Below are 13,794 nucleotides of genomic sequence, written 5' to 3' on the forward strand. Positions count from 1 at the left end.
GGATTTTCCAGGCAAGAATATTGCAGTGGGATCTTCTCGGGCATGGGATTTTCCAGGCAAGAAAGTTGGAGTGGGATCTTCCCAACCCACGGATTGAACCTGCATTTCTTGCATCTACTCCATTGGCAGGCAGATTCTTTACCATTGCGCTGCCTCGGAAGCCCAGAAGACAGTTTGCAGATATGCTTAAGCTATGGATACTGACATGGGGAGACTGTACTGGATTATTTGTGTGGGCCTAATATAATCATGCTGCTGCTACTAAGTCGCTTCAGTCATGTCTGACTATGTGCGACCCCAGAGACGGCAGCCCACCAGGCTCCCCCATCCCTGGGATTCTCCAGGCAAGAACACTGGAGTGGGTTGCCATTTCCTTCTCCAACTCATGAAAGTGAAAAGTGAAAGTGAAGTTGCTCAGTCGTGTCTGACTCTTAGCGACCCCATGGACTGCAGCCTACCAGGCTCCTCCATCCATGGGATTCTCCAGGCAAGAGTACTGGAGTGGGGTGCCATTGTCTTCTCCGAATGTAATCATAAGGGTCCTTATAAAAGTGAGGCAGGAGATCAGAGGAGTAGGGGGGATGTGTCTATGGAATCAAGAGGTTGGGGTGATACAAAGAAGGAGTTGTGATCCAAAGAATGCAGCCTCTAGAAACTGAAAAAAGCAAGAGACATAAGCTGCTAAAAGTCCTGCTGACACCTAAATTTGAGAGCTCTGACCTCTAGAACTGTAAGAAAATTAATTTGTGTTGTTTTTAGTACAAGTATGGTAAGTTGTTACAGTAGCGATAGAAAACTAATATATTAATACCATGGGTTGGCAATGCTCTGGTCATCTGAACAATTGTGGTTTCTTGAGCTTAGGTGACCTGTCCAGGGCAGAGAGCTAGGAAGAACAGTGCTCACACAGGAACCAAACACAGCGACTTCAGACTCTGGGCCCTCGCCCCTTCAGTCCACACTCCTCAGTTATGATGTTGATTGGAAAAAGTCATGAAGACATCTGTTACATCTCAGTCTTGTTTGTCAGCTTATAAACTGCTGTATTAGTCAAGGTTCTCCAGAGAAACAGATTGGAGGTGTGTGTGAGTGTGTGTGTGTGTGTGTGTGTGTGTGTGTGTGTGTGTGTGTGTGTGTATAGGGAGATTTATTTTCAGGAAATGGCTTGCATGACTGTGGGGGCTTGGCAAGTGCAAAATCTGATGGGGGAGGGAGACTAGCAGGGTGGATGACTTAAGAACTGTGACTTAAGAAATAGTCACAGTTCAAGCCGGAAGACCATCTGCTAGAACTCCAGGAGGAATTGGTGTTGCAAGAGGAGCCCGAAGTCTGTCAGCTGGAGAATCCCGTTTGTTCCGGGGAGGTTAGCACTTTGTACTACAGGCTTTCCACTGACTGCATGAGACCCACTCACATTATGGAGGGCAATCTGCTTTACTCAGTCGACTGATTTAACTATAGATCCCGTCCAAAAGCAGCCTTACATGCTTGCCACACCTACTGAGCCTGCATGCAACAGAGCCTGTGCTCCACAACCAGAGAAAGCCTCAACAAAGATCCAGCATGGCCAAAGTGCGAATAAATAATTAATTTTAAAAAACATTCTCCCAGAAGCATCCAGAACAATGTTTGGCCAAATATCTGGGCACCATGGCCCAGTTAAAGCGAAAGTGATAGTCTCTCAGTCGTGTCTGACTCTTTACGACGCCATGAACTGTAGCTCGCCAGGCTCCTCTGTCCATGGAACTCTCCAGAAAAGAATACTGGAGCGTGTTGCCATTTCCTACTCCAAGGGATCTTCCCAACCCAGGGACCAAACCTGAGTCCCTGCATTGTGGGTTAATTCTTCACCGTCTGAGCCACCAGGGAGGCCCAAGTAAACTGGAGTGGGTAGCCTATCCCTTCTCCAGGGGATACTCCCAACCCAAGGATAGAACCCGAGTCTCCCACATTGCAGGCAGACTCTCCACTGTCAGAGCCACCAGGGAATAAAAGTGTAGAGTTAACCTTTATTGGAAATTTAACCAATTAATCCCCTGCCTAGGTGACACATCCACAATGCCAAGGATACCAAAATGAGCCAGCTGGGTCCCTGGTCTCAAGGGACTCTTCTCACACAGGTCTCTCTGTCGTTCAAATCCCATTTGCCCAGCTGAGCGTGGATCCCACACTCGCCTAATGTGGGTTTTACGCAGCTTGCTAAAATGTCAGTCTGGCCTCAGGACTGAAGAGAGACTATGCCCCCCTCAGGACAGCACCAACCCCCACCTCTGCAGTGTGATCCCAGAACCCCAAAGTCCACACTGGGCACACAGAAGTGTTCTTAAATTGATAAAAAACGTAATCTTTCCCAGCCTGCACTAAAGCCTTTGTTGCAAAGCCTGGGTTTTCAGCTTGTTTCATGTAGAGGCTTTATTAACCAAGTGTTAATAAAGGAAAACCAGCTTCAGACAGCTGCTGGTGGTTTTCCTTGACAGGACCACGCTGCAGCCTGCAGCTGTCAACATTTCAGTCTCTGGACGTTCCTAAGTGTAGGACAGGAGAGCAGATTTCTTGTGGCTTCTCTACTGCGTGCAACACAGGGAAGCCCATGCCCCTTTCTTGCTGCCACAAGTTACTCAGGCGCTCAGCCCAGGGTCCTACTCCTCAGCCCTGGCTCATGAGTCTGTAGCTAAATCAGCCTTGAAAGTCAAAGTGAAAGTGAAGTCGCTCAGTCGTGCCGGACTCTTTGCGACCCCGTGAACTGCAGCCTACCAGGCTTCTCCGTCCATGGGATTCTCCAGGCAAGAATACTAGAGTGGGTTACCATTTCCTTCTCCAGGGGAATCTTCCCAACCCAGGGATCGAACCCGGGTCTCCCTCACTGGAGGCAGATGCTTTAACCTCTGAGCCATCAGCCTTAGTTTGGCAAATAAGCGCAGCACCTTGAAGTCTTCATCTCTGCTAAACCAGGTTTCAAAAGCCTTCATTCTCCTTTCACCTGTTTACAGTGTCAGTATCGTTGACACTTCTTAGATAAATGCTCTATAGAATGAGCCATGTTTTATCTACACTCCTCCCTGCCCGGCCCCCTACCAGTTCCCTTAAAATAGCTAGCTATCTGGTAAATGATTAGAAGAAGGTCAAATTATGAGATTTGGATTGCAATGACTCAGTAGCAAGCAAACCTTCTTTAATCCAATCCAAGTCACTCAGTCGTGTCCAACTCTTTGCGACCCCATGGACTGTATAGCCCACCAGGCTCCTCTCCATGGAATTTCCTAGGCAAGAGTACTGGAGTGGGTTGCCATTTCCTTCTCCAGGGGATCTTCCTAACCCAGGGATCGAACCCAGGTCTCCTGCACTGCAGGCAGACGCTTTACCAAACCTTCTTTAGGTGGGGTAAAACTTTTCCTGCAAAGGGTCAGGCTTGTGCAATGTCCCCATTCTAATCCTGTAGCAATCAGCGAGATGACTCAGAGCCACTCTGAGGAACATAGGAACTCTTCAAAGTCTAGGGAGTGAAATATTGTCTTACACTGAATCTTCCTTTTCTGATTAGAGTGGAGCCTGTCTCCTGCTTCCAGAGACAGGATCCGGTTTTCTTATTCATTTTCACCACAGTTAGAATGGAAAAACTGAAGTCATTGCTCTGATGGTAAGAAACATCTTGCGGCACCCACAGAGCCAGCAGTCTGTGCAGACAGGCGTGGGGGCGCCTTTCGCCCCTTTTTTGTATGGAAAGAGCTTTACTTCACTGAAACAGATGATTTTTAGTGCAGGCTAACATGGCAGAAATAACTTAGACTCTGTCGACTTTTTTTTCTTTTTTGTTTATAAAGATTTCTCTGTTTCTTTCTTATAATCAACATCCATGGGTTGACCATAAAAATATATTCCTGAGTTTGAGGTCAGGAACTTTCTTGAGAGGTCGGGGAAGACTCCAAATGGTTTGTGGAATCTAGAGCCACAAAACTCCACAAAGTAGGTTTGGGGTGGACAAGACAAGCAGTACCTCGGTTTAGGGAAGATGAGCAAATCTTTTGGATTTCCATCTTTCTTGTAAAGCTGAAAAATAAGCTCTCCCCTGATGGGCGAGAGAGAGGGGAAATGAAACAAAGAATTGAGGATGTGTCTGGCCCAATTAGATGTCACTGCCTACATTGCTGCGTTTCATCTTCACAACAAAGGGACGAGACAAATCTGTCCCCTCCCATGAATCTCTTCCCTTACTCTTCTTCCCTCCTGTCAAAGCCCACTAGACACATTCTTTGCCTTTGGGTAGGAATGGCCAAGGGACCCAGTTCTGACTATGGGACATAAGAGAAAGACTCTTGGTGGAACTGGGAAAGGAAGAGCTCTCATGTCACTTACCTGCCGCCTGCTTCCTACATATAAATGCGGTTGTACAAGGACATGAGGGGCTTTCCTGGTGGCTCAGAGGTTAAAGCACCTGCCTGCAATGCGGGAGACCTGGGTTCGATCCCTGGGTCGGGAAGATTCCCTGGAGGAGGAAATGGCAACCCACTCCAGTATTCTTGCCCGGAGAATCCCATGGACGGAGGAGCCTGATGGGCTACAGTCCACGGGGTCACAAAGAGTCGGACGCGGCTGAGCAACTGCACTTTCACTTTCACAAGGGCATGATGCCTGGAGCTGTGGCAACAGGTAAAAGATTTGAGGGCTCTAAGTTTTCATCCTGAAGATAGTAGAATGAAGGGTGGAAAGAGCTTGATTCTTTTTCATAAATTATTTTTGATTGAAGAATAGTTGATTTACAAGATTGTATTTGTTTCAGATGTACAGCAAAGTGATGATTATATATATACATCTATATTTTTAGATTATTTTCCATTATAGGTTATTACAAGACATTGAATACAGTTCCCTGTGCTTCACAGTAAATCCTTGTTGGTTATCTGTATTATGTGTATTAATTTGTGTTAATCACTACTCCTAGTTTATAATCTTTGATAACCATACATTATCTTCTATGTCTGTAAATCTGTTTCTATTTTGTATATAGATTTATTTGTATTACTTTTTTTAGATTCCACATATAACTGATACCATATATTTGTCTTTGACTTACTTCACTTAGTATAAATATTTTCTAGGTCCATCAACACTGCTGCAAATTGCAATATTTCATTCTTTATAACGACTCACTAATATTCCACTGTGTATATACCACACCTTCTTAAGTCACTCATCTGTTGATGGGCACTGGGTTGTTTCCATATCCTGGCCATTGAAAAGCTTTTAAATTTTTTTACCATAAGCTTGGCTGCTCAAAAGCTTCTAAGTTTGATTAGATTTCCATTTGTTTATTTTTGCTCTTATTTCTTATACTTTAGGAGACTGATCTAAGAAAATATTCTGGTTTATGTCCAAGAATGTTTTGCCTATGTTCTACTTTAGGAGTTTTATGGTGCCATGTCATGAACCTCAGTCCATAGTTCATCAGGCACTCGATCTATCAGATCTAGACCCTTAAATCTATTTCTCACTTCCACTGTATAATCATAAGGGATTTGACTGAGGTCATACCTGAATGGTCTAGTGGTTTTCCCTACTTTCTTCAATTTAAGTCCGAATTTGGCAATAAGGAGTTCATGATCTGAGCCACAGTCAGCTCCTGGTCTTGTTTTTGCTGACTGTATAGAGCTTCTCCATCTTTGGCTGCAAAGAATATAATCAATCTGATTTCGGTGTTGACCATCTGATGATGTCCGTGTGTAGAGTCTTCTCTTGTGTTGTTGGAAGAGGGTGTTTGCTATGACCAGTGCATTTTCTTGGCAAAACTCTATTAGCCTTTGCCCTGCTTCATTCTGTATTCGAAGGCCAAATTTGCCTGTTACTCCAGGTGTTTCTTGACTTCCTACTTTTGCATTCCAGTCGCCTATAATGAAAAGGACATCTTTTTTGGGTGTTAGTTCTAAAAGGTCTTGTAGGTCTTCATAGAACCGTTCAACTTCAGCTACTTCAGCTTTACTGGTTGGGGCACAGACTTGGATTACTGTGATACTGAATGCATTGCCCTGGAAACGAACAGAGATCATTCTGTCGTTTTTGAGATTGCATCCAAGTATTGCATTTAGGACTCTTTTGTTGACCATGATGGCTACTCCATTTCTTCTGAGGGATTCCTGCCCACAGTAGTAGATATAATGGTCATCTGAGTTAAATTCACCCATTCGAGTCCATTTTAATTCACTGATTCCTAGAATGTTGACGTTCACTCTTGCCATCTCCTGTTTGACCATTTCCAATTTGCCTTGATTCACGGACCTAACATTCCAGGTTCCTATGCAATATTGCTCTTTATAGCATTGGACCTTGCTTCTATCATCAGTCACATCCACAGCTGGGTATTGTTTTTGCTTTGGCTCCATCCCTTCATTCTTTCCAGAGTTATTTCTCCACTGATCTCCAGTAGCATATTGGGCACCTATAAAAAGCAAAATGGTTGTCTGAGTAGGCCTTACAAATTGCTGTGAAAGGAAGAGAAGCAAAAAGGAAAGGAGAAAAGGAAACATATAAGCATCTGAATGCAGAGTTCCAAAGAATAGCAAGAAGAGATAAGAAAGCCTTCTTCAGCAATCAATGCAAAGAAATAGAGGAAAACAACAGAATGGGAAAGACTAGAGATCTCTTCAAGAAAATTAGAGATACCAAGGGAACATATCATGCAAAGATGGGCTCAATAAAGGACAGAAATGGTATAGACCTAACAGAAGCTGAAGATATTAAGAAGAGGTGGCAAGAATACACAGAAGAACTGTACAAAAAAGATCTTCATGACCCAGATAATCACAATGGTGTGACCATTCACCTAGAGCCAGACATCCTAGAATGTGAATTCAAGTGGGCCTTAGAAAGTATCACTACCAACAAAGCTAGTGGAGGTGATGGAATTCCAGTTGAGCTCTTTCAAATCCTGAAAGATGATGCTGTGAAAGTGCTGCACTCAATATGTCAGCAAATTTGGAAAACTCAGCAGTGACCACAGGACTGGAAAACATCAGTTTTCTTTCCAATCCCAAAGAAAGGCAATGCCAAAGAATGCTCAAACTACAGCACAATTGTACTCAACTCACACGCTAGTAAAGTAATGCTCAAAATTCTCCAAGCCAGGCTTTAGCAATACGTGAACCGTGAACTTCCAGATGTTCAAGCTGGTTTTAGAAAAGGCAGAGGAACCAGAGCTCAAATTGCCAACATCCGCCGGATCATGGACAAAGCAAGAGAGTTCCAGAAAAACATCTATTTCTGCTTTCTTGACTATGCCAAAGCCTTTGACTGTGTGGATCACAATAAACTGTGGAAAATTCTGAAAGAGATGGGAATACCAGACCGCCTGACCTGCCTTTTGAGGAACCTATATGTAGGTCAGGAAGTAGCAGTTAGAACTGGACATGGAACAACAGACTGGTTCCAAATCGGAAAAGGAGTACGTCAAGGCTGTATATTGTCATCCTGCTTATTTAACTTATATGCAGAGTACATCATGAGAAACACTGGGCTGGAAGAAGCACAAACTGGATTCAAGATTTCTGGGAGAAATATCAATAACCTCAGATATGCAGATGACACCACCATTATGGCAGAAAGTGAAGAGGAGCTAAAAAGCCTCTTAATGAAAGTGAAAGTGGAGAGTGAAAAGTTGGCTTAAAGCTCAACATTCAGAAAACGAAGATCACTACAAGCAATAAATGCTGCAGAGGGTGTGGAGAAAAGGGAACCCTCTTACACTGTTGGTGGGAATGCAAACTAGTACAGCCACTATGGATAACAGTGTGGAGATTCCTTAAAAAACTGGAAATAGAACTGCCTTATGACCCAGCAATCCCACTGCTGGGCATACACACCAAGGAAACCAGAATTGAAAGAGACACATGTACCCCAATGTTCATCGCAGCACTGTTTATAATAGCCAGGACATGAAAGCAACCCAGATGTCCATCAGCAGATGAATGGATAAGAAAGCAGTGGTACGTATACACAATGGAGTATTTCTCAGCCATTAAAAAGAATACATTTGACTCAGTCCTAATGAGGTGGATGAAACTGGAGCTGATTATACAGAGTGAAGTAAGCCAGAAAGAAAAACACTAACACAGTATACTAACACATATACATGGAATTTAGAAAGAGGGTAACAATAACCCTGTGTGTGAGACAGCAGAAGAGACACAGATGTATAGAACTGTCTTTTGGACTCTGTGGGAGAGGGAGAGGGTGGGATGATTTGGGAGAATGGCATTGAAACATGTATAATATCATATAAGAAACGAATCACCAATCTAGGTTTGATGCAGGATACAGGATCTTGGGGCTGGTGCACTGGGATGACCCAGAGAGATGGTATGGGGAGGGAGGTGGGAGGGGGATTCAGGATTGGGAACACGTGTACACCCGTGGCAGATTCATGTTGATGAAACCAATACAGTATTGTAAAGTAAAAGAAAGTATTTAAAAAAAAAAAAGATCATGGCATCTGGTCCAATCACTTCATGGGAAATAGATGAGGAAACAGTGGAAACAGTGTCAGACTTTATTTTGGGTGGCTCCAAAATCACTGCAGATGGTGATTGCAGCCATGAAATTAAAAGACACTTACTCCTTGGAAGGAAAGTTATGATCAACCTAGATAGCATATTGAAAAGCAGAGACATTACTTTGCCAACAAAGGTCCATCTAGTCAGGGCTATGTTTTTTCCAGTGGTCATGTATGAATGTGAGAGTCGGACTGTGAAGAAAGCTGAACAGGGAGAATTGATGCTTTTGAACTGTGGTGTTGGAGAAGACTCTTGAGAGTCCCCTTGAACTGCAAGGAGATCCATTCAGTCCATTCTAAAGGAGATCAGCCCTGGGATTTCTTTGGAAGGAATGATGCTAAAGCTGAAACTCTAGTACTTTGGCCACCTCATGCAAAGAGTTGACTCATTGAAAAAGACTCTGATGCTGGGAGGGATTGAGGGCAGGAGGAAAAGGGGATGACAGAGGATGAGATGGCTGGATGGCATCACTGACTCGATGGATGTGAGTTTGAGTGAACTCCGGGAGTTGGTGATGGACAAGGGAGGCCTGACGTGCTGTTATTCATGGGGTTACAAAGAGTTAGACACGACTGAGCGACTGAACTGAACTGAACTGATGGCGCCATGTCTTTATACTTAGGTCTTTAAACCGTTTTGAGTTTATTTCTGTATGTGATATGAGGGAGTGTCCTAAATTCATTGATTTAAATGTAGCTGATTTCCAACACCACTTGTTTCCAGGCTTCCCAATACCACTTCTTAAGGAGACTGTCTTTTCTCCATTGTCTATTTACCTGCTTTGTTGTAGATTAATTGACCATAGGTTTGTGGGTTTATTTCTGGGCTGTCTATTCTGTTCCATTGATCTATATCTCTGTTTTTGTGCCAATACCATGCTGTTTTGTAGAATTATAGATCTAAAGTCTGGAAGGGTTATGTCTCCAGCCTTGTTCTTTTTGTTCAGGATTGCTTTGGCAAATCTGGATGTTGTGTGGTTCCATATAAACTTTAGGATTATCTGTTATCGTGCTGTGAGAAATGCCGTGGGTACTTTGATAGAGATTGCGACCAATCTGTAGATTTCTTTGGGTAGGATGGCCATTTTAACAGCATTAATTCTTCCAATCCAAGAGCATGGAGTATCTTTCCATTTCTTTGAATCATATTCAGTTTTCTTTATCAGTGTTTATAGTTTTCAGTGTTTAGGTCTTTCGCCTCCTTGATTAAGTTTATTGCTAGGTGTTTTTTGTTTGTTTGTTTGTTTTTATGCTGGTGGTGGCTTTTTTTTTTTAAGTGGGGGGTGGGCCACATCACACAACTTGCAAGATCTCAGTTCCCCAACTGAGGACTGAACGGAAGTGAAAGCCCAGAATCCTAACCACTAGACCACCAGGGAACTCCCTGACAGTTTTAAATGGGAGTGTTTCTTTGCCATCTCTTCCTGGTATTTCATTGTTAGTGTAAAGAAATGCAACAGGTTTCTGTATGTTGATCTTGTATCCTGCTGTCTTGCTGAATTCATTTGTTAGTTCTAATGGTTTCTGTGTTGAGACAAAAACCTGGTGAGATGACGAAACAGGTGTCGTCCACAGACAGTAGCAGCTTAGCTCTTTCCTTTCCAGTTTGGCTCTTTCCTTTCCAGTTTGGATACCTTTTACTTCTTTTCCCCATCTGATTGCTGTGGGTAGAATTTCCAATGCTGTGTGGAGTAGAAGTGGTGAGCGTGGGCATCCTTGTCTTGTTCTTCAATTAATGGGAAGGCTTTCAGCTTTTCACCTTTGAGTATTATGTTGGCTGTGGATTCAATGTAAATTGCTTTTTATTACGTTGAGATACGTTCTCTTTATACCCACTTTGGTGAGATTTTGTTTCTATCATGAATGGGTGTTGAATTTTGTCAGATACCTTTTCTGCATCTATTGAGAAGATCTTGTGTGTGTGTGTGTGTGTTTTTTAAACAGCTGGATTCCTCATGATATTTTTGAGACCACTGATTCAGTCTTGAAACTACCTACCTCTAGAGACTTTTTATGTGAGGGTGTTTTTTTTTTTTACCCACTTTCAGATGGATATTCTATGACTTGCAGCCAAAATCATTCTAATAGATAAAAATGTGATGATTTCCATATTATTGCACTAGATGTGTTTCATCTGGCCAGAAAATTATATTGCTGATCACTGCAGTGGAAATAAAGTGTAGTTGCTCTCTAATCTGTTGGGAATCATCTTTTGTACAGTTCTGCAGTTTTCAGCTTAGTGCATTTCTTCCTCAGGGTCCCTGTTAACAGTCCCCATGAAATGACCATGGACCACAGATGGTAACCTTACATTCTGTTATTTCTTATGATTCAGTTGCTTAAAGGTGGGCACCAGTCCTTAACCATTAGTCTTATAATTTGGCTAACATTCTTCCTAGCAAACTGATAGAAGTTCTGAGACTGATACAATATATGAATCTATGATTATTGTCTCCTACCATGTTGATGATACCAGGTTCCCGGTTTAGAATTGTTCTGTTATTCATAATGGCTACTAGCAAAGCCATCAGTTATATTTAAGCTTCCCTTCACAAATACATGTTTTACACTGTATGACATTCTCAAAAAGTCAAAAATAGTGATTCAAGGAAGGGGAATAATAATAAAAGAATAGAATGCAGGAGCCTTTTTAGGGTAATGGAAATGAGCTCTGATTGTGGTGGTAGTTGCATGACTCTGTACCTGTGTTTATTCCTAGGACTATACATGCCCCATACTGTACATGATTCAGTTCAGTTCAGTTCAGTTCAGTCGCTCAGTCGTGTCCAACTGTTTGTGATTCCATGAATCACAGCACACCAAGCCTCCCTGTCTATCACCATTTCCTGGAGTTCCCTCAAACTCACGTCCATCAAGTCGGTGATGCCATCCAGCCATCTCATCCTCTGTCGTCCCCTTCTCCTCCTGCCCCCAATCCCTCCCAGCATCAGAGTCTTTTCCAATGAGTCAGCTCTTCACATGAGGTGGCCAAAGTACTGGATTTCAGCTTTAGCATCATTCCTTCCAAAGAACACCCAGGGCTAATCTCCTTTAGGATGTACTGGTTGGATCTCCTTGCAGTCCAAGGGACTCTTAAGAGTCTTCTCCAACACCACAGTTCAAAAGCATCAATTCTTTGGCACTCATCTTTCTTCACAGTCCAACTCTCACATCCATACATGACCACTGGAAAAACCATAGCCTTGACTAGATGAACCTTTGTTGGCAAAGTAATGTCTCTGCTTTTGAATATGCTATCTAGGTTGGTCATAACTTTTCTTCCAAGGAGTAAGCATCTTTTAATTTCATGGCTGCAGTCACCATCTGCAGTGATTTGATTACTATGTGATTATTTAAAAATTAAATTCATCCCATTAAAAATAGTTTCTAGCCAGTCATTCATATGAAGTCCAAATTGATTTACTGTTTTATATAATTATTAACAAGAAAGAGGATGTGCTATAGTTGGCTGCTGTTGAGCTTAACTAGGTAAGGAAAGGGAATACCTAGATCTGATTGCTGTAACTGACAGCAGTGGTTGGCTTCACTATGAAATGTGAAAGAGAACAGTTTCAAGAAATAAAGCTGCAAGTTCTTAATTGCTGAGGCCTTTTCCAGTTAGGGGTGGGGGCGTGGAAGAACAAAAGAAAAAGCCGTTTCCCTTGTTACAGAATCTCAGGGTCCATGATTTCAACTGATGTAGAAAAAAAGGCATTTGAAAAAATTTAACATCTTTCCTAACAAAAAAACTCAATAGGCTAGTATTAGAAAAGGTTACTTCAACATAGTAAAGGCCGTATATGAAAAACTTACAGCCAACATAGTCAATGGTGAAAGACCAGGAATAAGGTAAGGATGCTCACTTTCACCACTTCAGTTCAGCATCATGGCTTCCCAGGTGTCACTGGTGGTAAAGAACTTGCCTGCCAATGCAGGAAATGTGGGTTTGATCCCTGAGCCAGGAAGATCCCCTGGAGAAGGGCATGACAATATGGTACTAGAGGCTCTACTTAGAATAATTAAGCAAGATAAAAGAAATAAAAGGCATTCAAATTGGCAGAGAAGTAAAATTATCTCTGTCTGCAAGTAATAAGATCCTATACGTAGGAAAACCCTAAAAATTACACACATACACACACACACACTCTCTCTCTCTCTCTCTCTCTCTGTTGGAACCAATAAAAGAATTCAGCAAAGTTGCAGAATACAAAATCAACACACAGGAGCTTTCCTGGTAGTCCAGTGGTGAGGATTCTGTACTCCCAGTGCAGGAGGCATGAGTGTGATTCCTGGTCAGGCAACTGAGATTCCCACATGTGGCATGGTGTAGCCAAATACACACACACACACAGATACACATGCACACACATACATACCACACACACACACACTACATATACACAGACACACATACATACAAGCACAGCCACACACATACCCACCACACACAGATATGCACACATGTATACAGACACAAACACCACACAGACACACACAGACACACAAGCACATGTATACACAGACACATACACACCACACACAGACACACACACCACGTACACATGTACGCATGCAGATACACACACATACACATACACACACGAGCACACACACACACACATACACACACCAGTCATGCTTTAAAAAAAATTAGTTTTGCTTCTATACACTAGCAATGAACAGTCAAAAAGGAGATTAATAAAGCAATTCAACTTACAGTAGCATCAAAAGAACGAAATACTTGGCAATAAACTTAACTAAGGAGGTTAATTACACTTGAAAACTACAAAACATTCCTGAAAGAAAGGCACCAATAAATGGAAAGACATCCTATGTTCACAGATTAGAAGTTTTAATATTTTTAAGATGTCAGTACTACCCAACAGGATCTACAGATTCATCAAAATTTCAACACTTTTTTCAGATAGGAAATTAGTCCTGAATTTATTATGGAATTTTATCAAGTGACCTGAAATAGTCAAAACAGTTTTTGGAAAAAAAGAATAGTATTTGAGAGCTCACATTCCTGATCTCAAAATTTACTGTAATTCTATGACAATCAAAACAGTTTGGTACTACCATAAAGACAGACATATACACAATACAGTACAATAGAGAATGCAGAAATAAACTTTCATAAATAGGGTCAAATAATTTTCTATAAGGGTGCCAAGACCATTTAATGGGAAAAAGACAGTCTTTTAAACAAATAATGTTGGGAAAACTGCATTTCAGAATGCAGAAAAATGCAAATG

This window comes from Ovis aries, chromosome 1 (genome assembly GCF_016772045.2).
Source record: "Ovis aries strain OAR_USU_Benz2616 breed Rambouillet chromosome 1, ARS-UI_Ramb_v3.0, whole genome shotgun sequence".
In the NCBI taxonomy this organism is placed as follows: Eukaryota; Metazoa; Chordata; class Mammalia; order Artiodactyla; family Bovidae; genus Ovis; species Ovis aries.